This window comes from Ovis canadensis, chromosome 24 (genome assembly GCF_042477335.2).
Source record: "Ovis canadensis isolate MfBH-ARS-UI-01 breed Bighorn chromosome 24, ARS-UI_OviCan_v2, whole genome shotgun sequence".
Taxonomy (NCBI): Eukaryota; Metazoa; Chordata; class Mammalia; order Artiodactyla; family Bovidae; genus Ovis; species Ovis canadensis.
Window position 1 is genome coordinate 48,642,755 of NC_091268.1, and position 10,361 is coordinate 48,653,115.

General features: G+C 45.7%; 1 non-coding gene and 1 pseudogene across 1 annotated transcript; one reads left to right on the forward strand and one right to left on the reverse strand.

The window, feature by feature from the left end:
* The first annotated feature begins 1,533 nt into the window (after positions 1-1,533).
* LOC138929815 (cytochrome c oxidase subunit NDUFA4 pseudogene) lies at positions 1,534-2,793 on the forward strand (annotated as a pseudogene).
* A 6,420-nt stretch (positions 2,794-9,213) lies between these two features.
* Positions 9,214-9,318, reverse strand: LOC138429830 (small nucleolar RNA U13). Its single transcript, XR_011252918.1, has one exon. It is a non-coding gene; the product is annotated as a small nucleolar RNA U13 (small nucleolar RNA).
* Positions 9,319-10,361: the final 1,043 nt, after the last annotated feature.

Here is a 10,361-nt window from a genome sequence, read left to right on the forward strand (position 1 = left end):
GTCATACCTGAATGGTCTAGCGGTTTTCCCTACTTTCTTCAATTTAAGTCTGAATTTGGCAATAAGGAGTTCATGATCTGAGCCACAGTCAGCTCCCAGTCTTGTTTTTGTTGACTGTATAGAGCTTCTCCATCTTTGGCTGCATAGAATATAATCAATCTGATTTCGGTGTTGACCATCTGGTGATGTCCATGTGTAGAGTCTTCTCTTGTGTTGTTGGAAGAGGGTGTTTGCTATGACCAGTGCATTTTCTTGGCAAAACTCTATTAGTCTTTGCCCTGCTTCATTCTGCATTCCAAGGCCAAATTTGCCTGTTACTCCAGGTGTTTCTTGACTTCCTACTTTTGCATTCCAGTCCCCTATAATTTTTTGGGTATTAGTTCTAAAAGATCTTGTAGGTCTTCATAAAACTGTTGAACTTCAGTTTCTTCAGCGTTACTGGTTGGGGCATAGGCTTGGATAACTGTGATATTGAATGGTTTGCGTTGGAGACGAACAGAGATCATTCTGTCGTTTTTGAGATTACATCCAAGTACTGCATTTCGGACTCTTTTGTTGACCATGATGGCTACTCCATTTCTTCTGAGGGATTCCTGCCCACAGTAGTAGGTGTAATGGTCATCTGAGTTAAATTCACCCATTCCAGTCCATTTTAGTAGGCTGATTCCTAGAATGTCGACGTTCACCCTTGCCATCTCTTGTTTGACTGTTTCCAATTTGCCTTGATCATGGACCTGACATTCCAGGTTCCTATGCAATATTGCTCTTTACAGCATTGGATCTTGCTTCTATCACCAGTCACATCCACAACTGGGTATTGTTTTTGCTTTGGCTCCATCCCTTCATTCTTTCTGGAGTTATTTCTCCACTGATCTCCAGTAGCATATTGGGCACCTACTGACCTGGGGAGTTCCTCTTTTGGTATCCTATCATTTTGCCTTTTCCTACTGTTCATGGGGTTCTCAAGGCAAGAATACTGAAGTGGCTTACCATTCCCTTCTCCAGTGGACCACATTCTGTCAGGCCTCTCCACCATGACCCATCCTTCTTGGGTGGCCCCGCAGGCATGGCTTGGTTTCACTGAGTTAGACAAGGCTGTGGTCCTAGTGTGATTAGATTGCCTAGTTTTCTGTGAGTATGGTTTCAGTGTGTCTGCGCTCTGATGCCCTCTCGCAACACCTACCATCTTGCTTGGGTTTCTCTTACCTTGGCGTGGGGTATCTCTTCACGTTACCATATGTAAAATAGATAGCCAACGAGAATTTGCTGTATGACTCAGGGAACAAACTGGGGCTCAGTCCCAGCCTAGACGAGTGAGACGGGGAGGGAGATGGGAGGGAAGTTCAAGTGGGAGGGGACATGGGTAAACCTATGGCTGATTCATGTTGATGTTGAAACCAACACAATACTGTAAAGTGATTATCTTTCAATTAAAAATAATTTTTTAAAAAATGATTCAGGTAGAAATTTTAATCCCTGGCCTTGTGGGTTAGATTTTTTTCTCTGTTTGGACTCGAGGCCTCTTTCACAACCATGATCTGTCGGACCGTCGGTCAGGCCAAGAAGCATCCTAGCTTGATCCCCTTCTTCCTATTTACTGGGGCAGGAGGTACCAGAGCAGCGCTGTATGTCTTGCGCTTGGCCTTGTTCAATCCTGTGACATCCAGGAAGACTAATCCAGAACCCTAGAACAAACTGGAACCCTGGTCCATCTAGTCAAAGTTATGGTCTTCCCAGTAGTCATGTACAAGTGTGAGAGTTGGACCATAAAGAAGGCTGAAGTGAAAGTTGCTCAGTCATGTCCGAATCTTTGTGACCCCATGAATTATACAGTCTATGGAATTCTCCAGGCCAGAACACTGGAGTGGGTATCCGTTCTCCTCTCCAGGGGATCCTCCCAACCCAGGGATGGAACCCAGGTTTCCCATACTGCAGGCAGATTCTTTACCAACTGAGCCACAAGGGAAGCCCAAGAATACTGGAGTGGGTAGCCTATCCCTTCTCCAGTGGATCTTCCCGACCCAGGAATTAAACCTGCATTTCAGGTGGATTCGTTGCCAACTGAACTCTTGCTGCTGCTGCTGCTAAGTCACTTCAGTCATGTCCGACTCTGTGTGACCCCATAGATGGCAGCCCACCAGGCTCCCCCACCCCTGGGATTCTCCAGGCAAGAGCACTGGAGTGGGTTGCCATTTCCTTCTCCAATGCATGAAAGTGCTCTTAGGGAAGCCCAAAGAAGGCTGAGCACTGAAGAATTAATGCTTTCAAACTGTGGTGCTGGAGAAGACTCTCAAGAGTCCCTTGGACAGCAAGGAGATCAAATCAGTTCATCCTAAAGGAAAGCAACCCTGAATATTTATTGGAAGGACCGATGCTGAAGCTGAAGCTCCAATACTTTGGCCACCTGATGTGAAGAACTGACTCACTGGAAAAGACTCTGATGCTGGGAAAGATTGAGAACAGGAGGAGAAGGGGGAAATAGAGGATGAGATGGTTGGATGGCATCTCCGATTCAGTGGACATGAGTTTGTGAAAACTCCAGGAGTTGGTGAAGGACAGGGAAGCCTGGCGTGCTGCAGTCCATGGGGTCACAAAGAATCGGACATGACTGAGCTACTGAACAACAACAACTGGAACAAACCGGGTCCTGATGGTCAGTACAAGTTCTACTCTGTGAATGTAGGTTATAGCAAACTGAAGAAAGAAGGTCCAGACGTCTATATGAAACATTTCACTATGAAGCTGCTTAGAATGAAGGTCTTCCAGAAGACATTTGCACAATTTTCCACTTAACTAGGAAATATTTCCCCTCTAAATGCATGAAAGCATGCTGGTGTACTGATTAACAGTCTGAAACTTTAAAAAAAAAAAAAAAACAGTGAGTCAAACTACCATGAGGGCAAAACTCTCTGATAAACAACCATGTGTCTATCCACACGCACCCTTTCTCCTCCTAATAAACACTTTAGTTGTTTCACTACTTTCCATTTCTATGTGGAAATTCATTTCTACACAGCTGACGGGCCTTGTCATGACCACCAGGCCCTGGCGGCCAGGATTCAGTGCTCTCACTGCCACAGCGGGATTTCAGTCCCTGGCCAGGAACCAGAAACCCTGCTTCAGGCCGCTGCGGGCCAAGGCCACCAGAGATCATTACCACCCCCTCTTCACCCCCAAACTGTTTTTTTGTTGAGTGACCCTTTCCTCCAGTGGTGTCCATGGCCCCGGGAAAGATCGTTTGGGGCAAAGGTTCTAGAAACTTGAGATGGAACGATCAAAGGAGTTAAAAATGTGTTGTCAGAGAAAAGACCTCCCCACCCGAGGCTAGAACAGGGGAAGGAATAGAGTGGGTTACAGGGGGAGAAGTCCATGAGGCCTGGGGCCATGCCTGAGTGGCGGGAGCAGAGTGGTATCCAGAGTTCACCAGCGCCCCACACACACATTTTACATGGCAAGTCCCTTGTATCAGCAGGAGTCTTAGACATGGGTGCCCACAAACTGTGCAGGCCGATGAGCAGGACAGCACTGAGGGGCTACAAAAGCAGACCGGAGGGACCTCCCTGGTGGTCCCATGGTTAAGACTGTGCCTTCCAGCGCAAGGGGTGAGGGTTTGATCCCTAGTCAGGGAGCTAAGATCCGTATGCCTTGCAGCCAAAAAACCACACATGAAAAAGCAGACCGGACAAACGGCCCCCACCAGGGACACCCCCTCCAGCCAGGGCTTCTCCTAGAGCAACCCAAGGCCACCCTCTGCTGGTCTAACCAAGCTGCCTCTATCGGAGCCAGCCACCTTACGTGAAGGGTCACTCCCCACAGTGACATTCCCTCATAGCGCCCATCCACCCCCAGTCAAAGAAGTGGTCCTGGACATGCAGGGGGTGGGTGACCAGAGCTAGGAAGGGAGAAGACACCCCACCCTCACCATCACCACCAGAAAAGGGTGGAGTCATCTCTGTGACTGCCTCCAGTGTCCTGCCCAGGACCTGGCAAACAGAAGGTGCACAATAAATATTTATGGGCTGAAATGGCACACGAGGCTGCAGAGATGGGGCCCAGGTGTCACCTGGTTGAGCTAGCCATCTCCGCCCCACCTCCCCCCAACTCAGTGATGATTCTGGCCAATAGGAGGATGCAGAAGTCATGGGGTGGGGCTTCTAATAAAGCTTTGGTGACAGAATAAACTCAGCTGGCCTGGCTCTGTGCCCTTTCCCCTTTGTCCTATTGGGAGGTGTAGTCACTGCCACAGACATGAGGACAAAGGCCTCCATACAAAAGGAGGCGGAGAGAGAAGGGGACAAAAGCCAGGGTCCCTGATGGTGTGACTGAACCCCAGACCATGCTTCCTGTCTGAGACCTGTAAATCCCTCTCTGTTGAAGCCACACGTACACAGAAGTGAAAGTCGCTCAGTCGTGTCCAACTCTTTGCGACCCCATGGACTGTAATCCGCAGGATTCTCCAGGCCAGAATACTAGAGCAGGTAGCCATACCCTTCTCCAGGGGATCTTCCCAACCCAGGGATCGAACCCAGGTCTCCCGCATTGCAGGCAGATTCTTTCCCAGCTGAGCCACTCAGGGGTCTCTTATGTGCAGCAGGTTCACATGTTCTCGGTACAGCTCTAGGCCAAGATAGGTCAGGGTTGGGATCTTGGCTGATGTCAGTGAAAGTGTTAGTCACTCAGTCATGTCCGACCCTTTGTGACCCCATGGACTGTAGACCACCAGGCTCCTTTGTCCATGGAATTCTCTAGGCAAGAATATTGAAGTGGGTTACCATTTCCTTCTCCAGGGGATCTTTCTGCCTCAGGGATTGAACCCGAGTCTTCCAAATTGAGGGCAGCCTCTTTACCAACTGAGCCCCCAGGGAAGGCTGGTGTCAGGGTGTTACCAAACCAAACTTGGGTTTGCTGGCCCACATGAAGCAAAGTCAAGGTGCTGACACAGGGTTGTGGGGAAGGAAAGTATAGCATTTATTGTAGAGCCCACCAAGAATGGGCAGCTTGTGCTCAAAAGACCCAGACTCCCTGATAGCTTTCAGGGAAGGGTCCTTAAAGGCAACACTTGGGGAAAGGGCTGCAGAGTGCATGACTTTCTTCTGATTAGTTGGTGAGGTGGTGTTCCAGGAATGTCATCAAGCTCCATCCTCAACCTCCCCATTTCCAACTGACCAATCTGCAATCTACATTTTGGTCTCAGCATGGAGTCACCATCCTCCACCTGGGTGGGGGCCTTAGTTCCTGCAGAACAGCTCCCAGATACGTGTCAGATGATTACGTTTGTCCCTTAAAGAGGAACTGGGACTCTTTTATAGCTGAATTATTGTCATTATTTTCTCGCTTAACTGCTTTTCCTTTGTTTCACGTCTCCTCACTTCCCTAGTTAGTAATGCTTGTGCCTGCTCTTTGGAACTCAGGGCAGGCCTAGGAGACTAAAGCCATTTTCTATAAACAGGAACCTGGCAACACAGAGAGGCTTTTGTACTCAGGAGGGTTTCATTCCCCGCTTTTCTTTGGAACTCCTCAATCCTGAGGGGAGCGGATGTGAGACAAGAAAGAGAACAACATTTTGGATAGACGTTAATCATAAACTCAGCAGGGGAACTCTTTCAGGGGAGAAAGAAATTTTCCTCTACCCTTCTAGGTTCTCCTGGCTGACCTAAGATGTAAATTGACATGAGATTAACAAGAGAAAAATCAAACAGAAGTTTAATAACATATATTGGTGGCTCCAGTGGTAAAGAATCTGCCTCCCAGTGCAGGAGAGGTGAGTTCGATTCCTGGGTGGGGAGGATCCCCTAGAGAAGGAAATGGCAACCCACTCCAGTTTTCTTGCCTGGGAAATCCCATGGACAGAGGCTGGCGGGCTACAGTCCATGGGGTAGCAAAGAGTCAGACACGACTGAGCGACTAACAACAACATACATGGAAGAGACCCCGGGAAAATGGAGTAACTCAACAAAACAGCTGAAACACTCGCTTTAAATACCATCGTCAGCTAAAGATAAGGAGGATGTTAGGGTAGGGGTCTGGAATGTCAAAAAGGAAGAATGCAGGACTTTCTTGGTGGTCCAGTGATTAAGAATCTGCTTCCCAGTGCAGAGGACTCAGGTTCGATCCCTGGTTGGGAAAGGAAGATCCCCCATGCTGAGGGGCAATTAAGCCTATGAGTGACAACTGGACAGCCTGTGCACCCAACAGAAAGACCTACAAAAAGAGTGTGCTACGTAAAGATCCCAAGTGCTGCAAAGCCCCAACACAGCCAAATAAATAAACAAACAGGTTAAGAAAAAAGGAAGAAGGCCATTGATATCGACAGAAAAGTACATGTTTGGTAAACAAATGTGTGCTGGGCCAAGCAGAGATAATGGGGCAGAGAGAGGACTCTGATCTCTAGGCACTTCCTGGAATTTCCCCCCACCACACCTAGCTCACATTCTTTGCAGATATCTATGGCCATAGCGCTATCTAAATATTTTAGGCACTTAGGGGGAAGGTCAAAGTTTCTTTTTTTTTTTTGCCACACCAAGAGGCATGTGACATCTTAGTTTCCCAACCAGAGATCAAATCTGTGTCCCTGCTGTGGAAGCATGATGTCTTAACCACTGGACCACCAGCGCAGTCCCAAAGTTTCTTTCTGAGTCTTAATAAAACCATGCACCTCAGATTGGGGTTTAAACCCACATCCCAGGACTCAAACTCAGCCAGAAACCATTGTCTCTTAGTTGAGTCCACACTCCTGGTCTCAGGACCTAATAAAGTTCAGGTTCTTTATGTCTAATTGCAGAAAGATTTCAGGGAGAGACGAAGTGATAGGTAAGAAGTGAATTTATTGAGCTGACCAAAAAGTACCTTCTGTTTTTTAAATAAAAATAAATGACATTTTTTGTTTTCACCAAGAGCTTTATTGAACAATGTATTCACCATTTTGTTCCACTACCTTCTGCCATTTTTCAGGCAATTTCATCATTTCATCTTCCCAAAACTAAAAAAAAAAACAAAAAAACAAAAAAAAAACTGTTCCAGGTGCCTCTTACAGTCTTCCAGGGAATTGAAATTTTTTCCATTAACAGAATTTTGTAGCAAATTTGGAAAACTCAGCAGTGGCCACAGGACTGGAAAAGGTCAGTTTTTATTCCAATTCCAAAGAAAGGCAATGCCAAAGAATGCTCTAACTACCGCACAATTGCACTCATCTCACATGCTGGTAAAGTAATGCTCAAAATTCTCCAAGCCAGGCTCCAACAATACGTGAACCATGAACTCCCTGATGTTCAAGCTGGTTTTAGAAAAGGCAGAGGAACCAGGGATCAAATTGCCAACATCCGCTGGATCATGGAAAAAGCAAGAGAGTTCCAGAAAAACATCTATTTCTGCTTTCTTGACTATGCCAAAGCCTTTGACTGTGTGGATCACAATAAACTGTGGAGAATTCTGAAACAGATGGGAATACCAGACCACCTGACCTGCCTCTTGAGAAATCTGTATGCAGCTCAGGAAGCAACAGTTAGAACTGGACATGGAACAACAGACTGGTTCCAAATAGGAAAAGGAGTACGTCAAGGCTGTATATTGTCACCCTGCTTATTTAACTTCTATGCAGAGTACACCATGAGAAACGCTGGACTGGAAGAAACACAAGCTGGAATCAAGATTGCCGGGAGAAATATCAATAACCTCAGATATGCAGATGATACCACCCTTATGGCAGAAAGTGAAGAGGAATTAAAAAGCCTCTTGATGAAAGTGAAAGAGGAGAGTGAAAAAGTTGGCTTAAAGCTCAGCATTCAGAAAACGAAGATCATGGCATCTGGTTCCATCACTTCATGGGAAATAGATGGGGAAACAGTGGAAACAGTGTCAGACTTTATTTTTCTGGGCTCCAAAATCACTGCAGATGGTGACTGCAGCCATGAAATTAAAAGACGCTTCCTCCTTGGAAGAAAAGTTATGACCAACCTAGATGGTATATTCAAAAGCAGAGACATTACTTTGCCGACTAAGGTCCGTCTAGTCAAGGCTATGGTTTTTCCTGTGGTCATGTATGGATGTGAGAGTTGGACTGTGAAGAAGGCTGAGTGCCGAAGAATTGATGCTTTTGAACTGTGGTGTTGGAGAAGACTCTTGAGAGTCCCTTGGACTGCAAGGAGATCCAACCAGTCCATTCTGAAGATCAACCCTGGGATTTCTTTGCAAGGAATGATGCTAAAGCTGAAGCTCCAGTACTTTGGCCACCTCATGCGAAGAGTTGACTCATTGGAAAAGACTCTGATGGTGGGAGGGATTGGGGGCAGGAGGAGAAGGGGATGACAGAGGATGAGATGGCTGGATGGCATCACGGACTCGATGGACGTGAGTCTGAGTGAACTCCAGGAGATGGTGGTGGACAGGGAGGCCTGGCATGCTGCGATTCATGGGGTCGCAAAGAGTCGAACACGACTGAGCGACTGAACTGAGCTGAACTGAACTTCCTGGTGGTCCAGGGGTTAAGAATTTGCCTTCCAGTGTAGGGGCTTCAGGTTTGATCCCTGGCTGAGGGATCCTACATGTGGATCCTACATGTCTCATGATCAAAAAAAACCCAAAACAATATAAAACAGAAACAATATTGTAAAAAATTCAATAAATACTTTAAAATTTTTTTCAGATAATTTTGTAAAGACTAAAATAAATGGACATCCAAAGGTGCAACGTTTGGCAAATACAGCAGATGAATCAGAACTTACCAGCCAAAATGTAACAGTTTTTGCCTGGTCATCAAAGAAACATGTGGTCTTGCCTTATCCTAATGGGAGATTATGTGTTTTCTGTTGACTAATTCTGGATGTTTTCCACTGAGTGCTGCTTTCAATCAATCTGAGAGCAGTACTTGTTGAAAGTAATCCCTTGATTTTTCCAGAAGGAGCTCCCTTCCAATCCCAACATATATACAACATCCCCTTCTTTGAATGAAGACCGGGCTTTGGTATGGTTGGTGGTGGTTCATTCCACTTGCCCCACAATCTCTTCCATATTATTATACAATATCCACTTTTCATTGCCCATCATAATTTGCTTTAAAAACAGAAGGTTTTCATTACATTTCAGTAGAGAATCACATGTGGAAATATGGTCAAGAAAGTATTTTCCAAGTTAGTTATGTGGAACCCAAACATCAAAATGATTAACATAACCAAGCTGGTACAAACGATTTTCTTTTTTTTTTTTTTTTTTTTTTCACGTCAGACGGGTAATGTGCCGGTGTCGTAACAAGGTTTGCGGGGAGGCACATGTCACACAGCAGCGTGAACACCCAATCATCACGCTCATGAACTACAAAAGGATCGGTACAAACGATTTTCAAAGCTTAATTTGGATATTTTGAGTATGTTGGCTATCTCCAGCATGGTATAATGTTGATTGTTCTCAATGTCTCAGTTGGTTGCTATTAACTTAAACCAGTCTACCTGACTGTGGAGCATCATCCAGCAAAAAAGTCTCTAACATGAAACTTCACAATCACTTCTGACACGTCTGATCGGTCACATCTTTTCCATACACTGCATAAATCTTTTTTTTTTTTTTTTTGCATTTCAATTGTGTTTTTACCTTTCTTGAAATAATAAAGCATTATATGAAGAAAATGTGACTTTTTTCTTCCATCTTCAATATTAAAATGGCTACACAACAATTCACCAATTTTGATGTTTTTTTAATGCACACTGATACAGCAGCTGTCACAGTCTAACAAAACTGTTTCGAATCACATTAAACACAATTAAGCATTATTCCGGAAAAAAAAAATTAACACATTTAGAGAGAAACACACTCCACAGAGTGTTGGCCATTTCAGAAGGCAAGAGGCCCTGATACATGGGGTGGTTAGTTTTTATGGGCTAGGTAACTTCATAGGCTAATGAGTGGGAAGATTATTCCAACTATTTTGGATAAGGGGAGGAGATTTCCAGGAATCGGGCCACAGTCCATTTTTGGCCTTTTATGGTCAGCCTCAGACCTGTCATCTCACTGATGGGTGTGTCATATAGTCTATGCCAGTGGCTCAGAGGTTAAAACATCTGCCTACAATGCGGGAGACCTAGGTTCAATCCCTGGCTTGGGAAGATCCCCTGGAGAAGGAAATGGCAACCCACTCCAGTATTCTTGGCTAGAGAATCCCATGGAGGGAAGAGCCTGGTAGGCTACCATCCACAGGGTCGCAAAGAATCAGACATGACTGAGCTACTTCACACATGCGTAATGAATTATACAGTTCACTGTGGGTTCACGTCCCATTTGAAGCACAGCTGGGTTCATGTCCCCTGTGAGGCACGACTGGGTTTGAGGATGAGATGGTTGGATGGTATCACCGACTCAATGGACATGAGTTT